Source organism: Myotis myotis, unplaced genomic scaffold (assembly GCF_014108235.1).
Source record: "Myotis myotis isolate mMyoMyo1 unplaced genomic scaffold, mMyoMyo1.p scaffold_m19_p_7, whole genome shotgun sequence".
Lineage (NCBI taxonomy): Eukaryota > Metazoa > Chordata > Mammalia > Chiroptera > Vespertilionidae > Myotis > Myotis myotis.
In genome coordinates this window covers 64,126,967-64,137,964 of record NW_023416379.1, presented here as the reverse complement: position 1 = coordinate 64,137,964, position 10,998 = coordinate 64,126,967, and positions in this window count along the sequence as shown.

The window sequence follows — 10,998 nt, the reverse complement described above, 5'->3', positions numbered from 1 at the left end:
TGGCTCAGTTGGTTGGGTGATGTCCTGTGTACTGAAAGGTTGATGATTCAATTCCCAGTCAGAACACACACCCAGGTTGCACAGCTGCTTGGTATTTTGCTCTCATATCGATGTTTTGTGCTCTCTCTCCCTCTCCCTTCTTCTCTAAATATCAATTTTAAAAATCTTTTTTAAAAAGAGAGAGAGCTGAAACCGGTTTGGGTCAGTGGATAGAGCATTGGCCTGCGTCTGAAAGGTCCTAGGTTTGATTCCGGTCAAGGGCATGTACCTGGGTTGCGGGCACATCCCCCATAGGAGATGTGCAGGAGGCAGCTGATCAATGTTTCTCTCTCATCAATGTTTCTATCTCTCTCCCTTCCTCTCTGTAAAAAAAATCAATAAAATATATTTAAAAAAAAAAAAAGAGAGAGAGAGATAGTGCACCTAAAACTAAAGCTGAAAAAAAAATCTTAGCTTGCAGATTTGCCTACTCAACTCATAAGGATTTTGTCCATTAAATGTACCAAATTAAAACACTTATTTTTCAACTTGTTCTGAAAGTTAGCAGTCTTCTATTTGGTTATGCTAGGTTAGGAGGCAATTTCAGAACCCTTAAATTCTTAGAGCTAAAAATTTTAAACTGCACAAAATTATCGAAATCATTCAACTAATTTCCAATATCAGAATCTAGTATGGAGGGTGAAAGTTGACTTCTAAGATTTCTGTACTTCTACAGGAAAGCCTCATCAGTAATTGTCTTTGAACATTAATGAATGTTGATTAATTCCTATAAAATAGAAAAATTGGAAATTATCATAGTTTCCTGTCATCTACAATGTGGAAAATTTCTTGGTAAACTGGTTAAGGCAGAGTAAAGTAAAGGTAGTTATTTTATATTATACAATATTATTTTATGGAACTCATGGATACAATTTTTTAACATTGAAGGCAAATCCATAATCACTGGTGACTAGTGTTTCCCTATTTTTAAATCAGAATTGACAGAAAATCAGAATGATGCTATCACTCGTCCTTTCCAGTACTTCCATGATACATAGTCACAAGGTCAGAGTGGGCTGGCCAGCTGGGCCCTTTGGGTGACACCTGGACCTTTCTGGAGAGATTGGAGGAAGAATATAGCCAAGTGGGCCAGAGGGCCCTAATTGTCCCTGGAAATGCAAACTCAGATCTGTCATCAGCCTAGAGATGCTTCCCAAGTCAGCTTCAGGCCAAACCAGGTACTAAGATAGCTCTAAGAACCCTGAAGTCACTTTGACTACAGATCTAGGTGTTAAGCCTGATTATGGGTTGAAGCAGGCAAATATCTTGCTATAATTATATATGGCCACTTGGATATAGCGCAATTTTCATAGATTTGTTTCATCTAACTTTAGTTTTTCCATAAAGCAGTCAAGAGCAGTAGCAAGCCTTGGCCAGTATGCTAAGTGGTTAGATGATTGGCCCTCAAACCCAAGGGTCTCGGGTTTGATTCCCAGTCAAGGACATGTATCTGGATTTTGGGTTTGCTTCCTGCCCCGGGTCAGGACAGGTGTGGAAGGCAACCAGTCGATGTGTCTCTCTCACATCAATATTTCTCTCTCCCTCCCTTCTACTCTCTCTGAAAAAAATGAAAAAAAAAGTCCTCAGGTGAGGATTAAAAAAAAAAAAGATCAGTAGCAAGTAAAAAGTACTTCTAATGTTGATCATATAGCAGTGACTGATTCTTTTTTTTTTTTATAATATATTTTTATTGATTTCAGAGAGTAAGGGAGAGGGAGAGAGAGATGGAAACATTTATGATGAGAGAGAATCATTGATTGGCTGCCTCCTGCACACCCCCTACTGGGGATCGAGCCCGCAACCCGACATGTGCCCTTGACCGGAATTGAACTGGGACCCTTCAATCCACAGGCCGACGCTCTATCCCCTGAGCCAAACCAGCTAGAGCTGTTCTTTTATTTATTTATTTATTCATTTTTGTATTTTATTGATTTTTTTACAGAGAGGAAGGGAGAAGGATAGAGAGTTAGAAACGTCGATGAGAGAGAAACATCGATCAGCTGCCTTCTGCACACTCCCTACTGGGTATGTGCCCGCAACCAAGGTACATGCCATTGACCTGGAATCGAACCCGGGACCCTTCAGTCTGCAGGCCGACGCTCTATCCACTGAACCAAACTGGTTCGAGCTCTTTTATTTTTTTAATATATTTTTTATTGATTTCAGAGAGAGAGATAGAAACATCAATGATGAGAGAGAATCATTGATTGGCTGCCTCTTGCATGCTCCCTACTGGGAATTGAGCTCACAACCCAGGCATGTGCCCTTGACGAGAATCAAACCTGGGACCCTTCAATCTGCAGGTCAACGCTCTATCCACTGAGCAACCCAGCTAGGACAAGGGTTGCCAACCCTTTGGACCTCCCGGACCATCAGTGGTCTGTGGACCACCGGTTGGCAACCGCTGGGCTAGGGCATGACTGATTATTCTTGATATTTGATTTAGCAATTTCATAAAAAGGATAACTTTAGTTATCATGGCTATTCTGGGCAGAATTCTTACTGCAGAGGCAATGTTTACTACAATACTACATATTTTTTCAGATAAGCTATCTGTGGTAATTGTTTATCACTAGAAAGGAAACCACTGTTTTTAAACTTTGTTCTGATTAAATAGAAGAGTAAAAGTAGTGAATGGAGTGCTCATTGAATGGACTACAACAAAAGTTTATTTTGAGGAAATAGAAAGTTCTTAACCCTTTTCGGTCCAACGTCGAGGCTGACTCGACAGACCAGTTTCAAAAGATACCACACTATGAAATGTTTTAAAGAATAAACTCTTTGATTGAACATACTTAGTAATATAACCAGTGAATTTTTGGTTTAAACTTTAAAATAAGAACATTAAAAAGTTCAACATTCAATCCCATCAATTAATTTGGACCAGACTGTTTGAGTTCCAAAAATAAAATTGGACCGCAAAGGGTTAAATGCTTTGAGAGTTTCTTTGAGAGCTTTAATTTGGGGCTAGTGACATTATTCATATAAAGAAATTTAAGTTTGGTAATGCAATTTTGTTACAATAGTAACTCACTGAAAAATGTTCTATGAAAAACATTTGTTATACCTTCTTCCATTTAGTTTAGAATGTAAAACTTCTTTAAATCTACAATTTAAAATATATGTTAACTTGTATAAAATTACTTGACCTAAAATAATATTTTAAAACAGCCTTCCTTCTGGTACTGCTAGCCAGAAGTGCTATAGACTAGGATGCCCTAGGAAAAGATCAGCTAAGAATGTAACCTTACTCAGTCCAGTTATTTAATAGAAATCTCCCAGTAATGACAATAGTCAGCCTCCAGCAGAAGTTGGTCACAGTTGTGATTTCCTCTACCCACCGCAGACCACATTGCCTAATAGTTATAGGTACTAAAGTTCAACAGAAACCAACATCAAAAGAGGAAACAGCTAGGAGACATTAAACATTTATAAAATTTGGAGGCGGGAGGGAGGATGAAGATAGAGACCTATGCTAAATTAAACCATCATAGATTTGAATTATAAAGTTACCTTATAGCCAAGAGTTTGGATTTTATTACTGTTTTAATATTTTTTTCATTTTTGAGTTTCAACCTAGATTGGAATAGCCATGGCTTTTCCACTTCAAAAAAATATCAACTACGAGAAAATGCCCTGTCCAAGGGAAGTGGTCAGAAATACCCGGAAAGCCCCCTAAGTGACTAGAGACTCATTCAGAGTGGGCAGATCCGCTAATGCTGGAAGGCACACAGAGAAGATAAATTGTTCCTTTTAGGCACCCTTTTCACAGCATTTCTAGTATTGTACTTACTTCATTCCACCTTAGTTTTTAATATCTGTCTTACCTTAATCTCTTAACAAGTTAAAAGCCTCTTGAGTGCAGGCAATGCCATAGTTGTAGACACTGGGGACATGCTTAAAAATAAATAAATAAATAAATAAATAAATAAATAAAAATATATAAAATTGATTTCAGAGAAGGGAGAAGGAGAGAGAGAAACATCAATGATGAGAGAACTGCACGTCCCCTACTGGGGATCAAGCTTGCAACCCAGGTGTACCCTTGACTGGAATCGAACCCAGCACCTTTCAGTCCACAGGCTGACGCTCTATTCACTGAGCCAAATCAGCTAGGACAGGAACATACTTTTTGGATGAATGGATGATGAATGACTATTGCTAAAGATAAAAGATGGCAAAATTAAAACTTAACTGAATTAACGGGATAAAAATATTTATGACACAAATATTAAGAACTACATACCTTTCTCCATAATTCTTCTGTCTTTACATTCTCTACAGCTTCATTTCCTCCCTATATGCATTGTCCCGGCTTTTCACTGTCCCTAATATGATACTGAAGCTAATTTTTATGATATTTTATTTTTTATTTAAGCAGGTTATTAGTATTTCCTAATTTAAAAGCCAGATGAAATACACAACAGAGTAAAAAGGCAATTTATGGGATGGATGAAAATATTTGCAAATCATCTGTCTAACAAGTGGTTAATATTTAGAATATATGAAAGACTCCTACAACTAAAACATTAAAAAACAAGCAAAGGACTGGAATGGCCATTTCTCCAAAGATATACAATTGGCAAAAAAAGCACAGGAAAAGATGCTCAACTGCTACTGGTCATTAGGAAAATGCAAATCAAAACCACAAGGAGATGCCATCTCATAACTATGAGGATGGCTATTATCAAACAGTAAATAGCAAGTGTTGGCAAGGTTGTGGAAAAAGTGGAACCCTTGTGTACTATTGTTGGAAATGTAAAACAGTACAGCAGCTATGGAAAGCAGTATGACAGTTCCCACAAAAACTATAAGTAGAATTATTTTGTGATCCAATAAGCCCACTCCTGGGCATATACCCAAAAGGATTGAAATCAGGGTCTTGAAGACCCTTGAACAGAGTCATGGTCATAGTAGCATTTTTCACAATAGCCAAAAGGTAAAAGCAACCTAAGTGCCCATTAACAGACACATTGATTAACAAAATGTTATCTAATAGCAGGAATATGCAAATTGACTATCACATTGTAACAGTCAAGATGGCTGCACCCATAGTGGAGGAGTTCCCAGAACGAGCCTTAATGAGTTATCAGCAGGGACCTGAGGCTGCGTGCCTACCCCCTGCCTGGCGGGGCTTGATGGGGGGCCTCAGGCTATGCCCTCTGGCCCGGGCCAGGGGACCTCAAGGCACACACCCAGGCCTGGGACAGGAGACCTCAGGCCACGCCCCCTGCCCATGTGCCAGGCCAAGCGATCTGAGGCCACACACCCCCACCCGGCGGGGCTTGATGGGGGTGGTGCTGGTCGGGTCTGGATCTAGCCCAATGGGGGTGGGCCTGGCCGGGTCTGGGTCTCACGTGATTTTGAGGCACACACGTGGGTGGGCAGAGACTTAACTCTGGTTCCAGTGGCGCACCCCAGACTCTGACAGGAGGAAGATTTTCATATACATTTTACTAATTTTCTTTCATCTCTGACACTTCTATTATAGAGAAAGGGCAAATAGCAATATTAAAATATTTCCTCTAGCCCTAGCCAGTTTGGCTCAGTGGATAGAGCGTCGGCCTGCAGACTGAAGGGTCCCAGGTTTGATTCCAGTCAAGGGCATGTACCTTGGTTGCGGGCACACCCCCAGTAAGGGGGTATGCGGGAGACAGCTGATCAATGTTTTTCTTTCATCGATCTTTCTGACCCTCTATCCCTCTCACTTCCTCTCTTTAAAAAGTCAATAAAATATATTTAAAAATATATATATTTCCTCTAATTCCCTTTTGTGCACGAATTTTGTGCACTGGGTCACTAGTATATAAATAACATTGAATATTTTCAGACTTTAAAAGGAAGGAAATTCTGACACACTAGGACAGTGATGGCAAACCTATGACACGCGTGTCAGAGGTGACACGCAAACTCATTTTTTTGGTTGATTTTTCCTTGTTAAATAGCATTTAAATATATAAAATAAATATCAAAAATATGTCTTTGTTTTACTATGGTTGCAAATATCAAAAAATTTCTATATGTGACACGGCGCCAGAGTTAAGTTAGGTTTTTTCAGAATGCTGACACACCGAGCTCAAAAGGTTCGCCATCACTGCACTAGGACATGGGTGAACTTGGGGACATTTCACTAAGTGAAATAAGCCAGTCACAAAAGGACAAACATATGATTTCATTTATGTGAGGTACCTAGTGTAGAAGAGTGGTTGCCAGGAGTTGCAGGTATGGGGAGTTTACTGTTTAATGATGCAGAGTTTCAGTTTTGCAAGGTGAAAAGTGTTTTTGGAGGAAGATGGTGGTGATAGCTACACAATGTGAGTATGCTTCATACCATTCTATACTTAAAAATGGTGCCATGGCCAGCATAGCTTACTGGTTAGAACATTAGCCCATATACTGAAGGGTTGAGGGTTCAATTCCCAGTCAAGGGGGTCAAGGGCACATAGTTGGGTTGCAGGTTAAATCCTTGGCCCTGGTCGGGGTAGGTGCAGGAAGCAACCAATCAGTGTGTCCCTCTTATATCCATGTTTCTCTCTCTCCTCTGTCTCTTTCCCCCTCCCTCCCTCCCCTCCACTCTCTCTGAAAAGCAATGGGAAAAATACCCTTGAGTGAGGATTAACGAAAAGAAAAGAGAACGACAACATAATTTTTAAAAAATGGTTCAAGAAAAAAAAATGGTTCAGATGATAAATTTTATGTTGTATTTTATAATTTTTTGTAAAAATGAATTAATTTATACATATCTCAAGATTCCAAAACCTATTTGGCTTATTGATTGATAATTTATCCCCTGCTTATTCTAAAAATGGTGAGACATTTTAAAGAAAGCAAAACAGTTCAGAATTAAAGATCAGCTGAGGAAAAGGCAGATTACACTTAAACATTAAATTCTAGCTCAAAGCTTCCTGGCACTGATAAAGGGGACCAGGAAATATTTTTTCCTATTACTAAAATCTAAGTCTGGCCAGTGTGGCTCAGTGGTTGGGCATCAACCCATGAACCAGGAGGTAAAAGTTCAATTCGCGGTCAGGACACATACCCAGGTTTGGGCTCGATCCCCAGCAGGGGGTGTGCAGGAGGCAGCCAATCAATGATTCTCTCTCATCATTGATATTTCTCTCTCTCTCTCTCTCTCTCTCTCTCTCTCTCTCTCTCTCTCTCTCAAAAAATCAATAAGCCCTAGCCTGTTTGGCTCAGTGAATAGACCATCGCCCTGCAGACTGAAGGGTCCCAGGTTGTATTCTGGTCAAGGGCACATGCAGGGGTTGTGGGCTCAATCTCCAGTAGGGGACATGCAGGAGGCAGCCAATCAGTGATTCTCATCATTGATGTTTTCATCTCTCCCTTCTCTGAAATCAATATATTTTTAAAAATCAATAAAAACACATTTAAAAGGGATTTATCACACAATCTCTTATGGAAAACAATGCTTTCATTAGTGATTTTATATAAAAGTAGCTACTACCTAATGTTTGCTGTGTGCCAGATATGAAGTTAAATGCTTTACTTGCATTATTGCATTTAATCCCATAACAAAGCTGTTCCTTGTTCCAGAGAAAAGGGAAACAAGATTTGGAGACATTAAGTAACTTGCCTATGATAAACACGGCCAGTTGAGTTCCCAATAACCATGTCTGTCCACTGCCCTCTGCCTTGCCAAAAGAACCATGGTTTTGTTTACTCCCTTCTGAAGTGCAGGAGGTAAATCTTCAAAGTTTAAACCAATTTTGGTCATTGCAATCCCCCTCGCATTTAGCATTTAGTCTAGGCCTGAGGCTGGTGTGAAACTGACTGGATGAATTATAAAAGGAGTCTTCTGGGTGGCTTCTTAGCCATTAAAAAGGACACCTCTTTTTAAGGTGATGAAATGTTCTAAAATTAGATTGTAGTGATGGTTGTACAATTCTGTGAAGATACTAAATACCATTGAATTGTACACTTTCCAAGGGTGAATTTTCTAATATGACATATAATCAATAAGCTGTTATGTAAAAACAAAAACTAAAGTAATGTATGACTGGCAAGCCCTTGAGCAATGATTCTTAAATCTGATTGGACATCAGAATTCCCATAAAGCTTATTAAAATAGATGGCCAAGCCTTATGACAAGCAATTCTAATTCATTTGGCCTGGAAAGGTCTTGGCATCTGTGTTTAACAAGCTCCATAGGTTATTCTGATGCCCAGCCAACTGAGAGAACCACTAGCTTGCCTCAATAAATATCCATTGTCTCAGCTGCTTTTGGCAGAAACTAAATTGCAATTAATTTTACAGTTTGTGCTGGCTCAGGAACCTAGAATACAAATAATCTGTATGTGCAGAAAACTGAACCTGCATTCTATTATAGAAATTTAAGTTGAATGAAATGTTACTCTACATTCCAATGAGAGGTGGGCTGCGATGATTTGTGGACAAGACCCAATTATTTTCAAATGCAAGTTTTTAAGCCACTTGAATGTCTGCCTGGACAAGTATAGGCTAAAGTATAAGTACTATTCTCTGAAATTTGTTTCAGTGATTTATATACAAATTACACTTCACCAATTTTAAAATGCATACTTTTTTCTGTATTTTATCATCTCTAAATTGGTGTATGCTCTATAATCATGCTCTAGTACAGTGGTTCTCAACCTTGGCTGCACATTAGAATCACCTGGGAATCTTTTTAAAATCCTGATTTCTGGGCCTCATCCTCCGGAAATTCTGTTTCTTTGTTACTAATGTTGTGGCCCCACCCCATAACAAAGAAACAGAATTTCCAGAGGATGAGGCCCAGAAATCAGGATTTTAAAAAGATTCCCAGGTGCCGAAACCGGTTTGGCTCAGTGGATAGAGCGTCGGCCTGCGGACTGAAAGGTCCCAGGTTCGATTCCGGTCAAGGGCATGTACCTGGGTTGCGGGCACATCCCCAGTGGGGAGTGTGCAGGAGGCAGCTGGTCGATGTTTCTCTCTCATCGATGTTTCTGACTCTCTATCTCTCTCCTTTCCTCTCTGTAAAAACTCAATAAAATATATTTAAAAAAAAAGATTCCCAGGTGATTCTAATGTGCAGCAGTTGAGAACCACTGCTCTAGTATCTCACAATTATGATTGGCAGCATTTGTGACTTCCAGTTGAAAATGTCTTAGAGGCAATGAAATAGGGTGTGCTTATACTGTATTATAATAGAAAATATATATTCCTTACTGTGGATCCTAGTAAAAAATGTTCAAAAAAGACTAATCTATTTGAATAGCACTACTCCCTGATGGGAAAATTTCAATACAGTAGGATTCTTTTACATCAATGTATTCCTCAAAGTAAGAATGTTTTAAAGCTTTAAAAACCAAGTCTTGTTTATATTTTCCTATGCTGTAGCTTGTTAAGTAATATGATTAAAGTATAATTGCAAGTAGCTATTGAGCATCGGTCTTCAGGATATCTGTCTGCAATATTTAGTGGGTTTTTTTTCTCCTAAGAACCAGAGGTCCTCCACTAGATAAAAGTTTCTCCATCCCTGCCCTAACCGGTTTGGCTCAGTGGATAGAGAGTCGGCCTGCGGACTCAAGGGTCCCAGGTTCGATTCCGGTCAAGGGCATGTACCTTGGTTGTGGGCACATCCCCAGTAGGGAGTGTGCAGGAGGCAGCTGATCGATATTTCTCTCGCATCGATGTTTCTAACTCTCTATCCCTCTTCCTTCCTCTCTGTAAGAAGTCAATAAAATATATTTAAAATAAAAAAAAAAAATTTAAAAAAAAGTTTCTCCATCCCTTCTAAACGATCTAAAAGTCTGTTTCTCTTTATTTAACCTTCAGTTCATGCTAAGTATTTATGGAATTGCCATGCTTACTGAGCCATTATAGCACTCACAGTACAATGAAGTGAATTAGTTAAGCAAATAATAATAAAACCTTGAGAGTCTTTGCTTAGGAAGTTTTCAATATTCAGTATTTTTGTAAGTGTCAATGAAGTACTGATGGGGTGGTCATAATAATCTGGCCGGTCATAATAATCTGGCCACTCAGTGTATGTTGGTTGTTCTTTGAATTCTCTTTTAGCGTTGGTCTACTCTACACCCTTTTAAAATACGGACAATCCAAATTTAAAATAGCACGTTAAGATACAGAAAAAAACACACTGCCTAAATTTCAAAGGAAACATTTTTAGACTACACCGTATTTATTACAAAACCAGACTTCGTGTGTGTGTGTGTGTACACACATTTCAAACAGTGAAAGAAAACTTACTGAATTTTCTGTATTTCCAGTTTCACAAAGAACAACCTCAAGGGTGAGGCAGTTTAATAAACACCAGTCAGGTATCAGAGCGTTGAAGAAAAACACTCATGAGCAGTTCTATATAATATGAGAAACTGAGTTCCAAGAGATGTATTCCCTGTTTCATATAAAGATTTGGCTATGAGAAAATGTTTACTATATCTAACCATAACATAATAAAACCACCTTATTTCTCATAAGACATTTAACTGAGTTGTCAGCTCTATGCAGAATCCTGTAGGAGGTTCAACAGAAGTCCAAAGGGCCAGTCAAGAAGGTATGACAATAGCTAAAGTGAGGGACTGCAGGTCAAGGCTGTGTCAGGCCCTTCCTTTTTTTCAATGACACAGCTGCAGTCCTTACACTTAATGGCTACAACCCAGGCCTCAGAAAATGTTGCAGATGCTGTCACCAGGGGCTGAGAACTATTTCATCATGCTCCATCTTGCTTTTGCCAAACATTTGATAAAATTGCTTATGTGGCAACCCTAGTTTATTGCAACACCAACTAAGATATCCTCTCAATCACATGATTTTACTCAAATTTTAACCAAGTGGAATATCTTACGATTTTTCTTATAATGGCCATTTGTCCTTTGACCTCTGGAAACCACACTTGCAGGATCACATCACCCTGTTTTCTGTCAGTTTTTGCTGCCAGTTACTCTCACTAGAATAAACAAAACTACCTACCTTTTGACT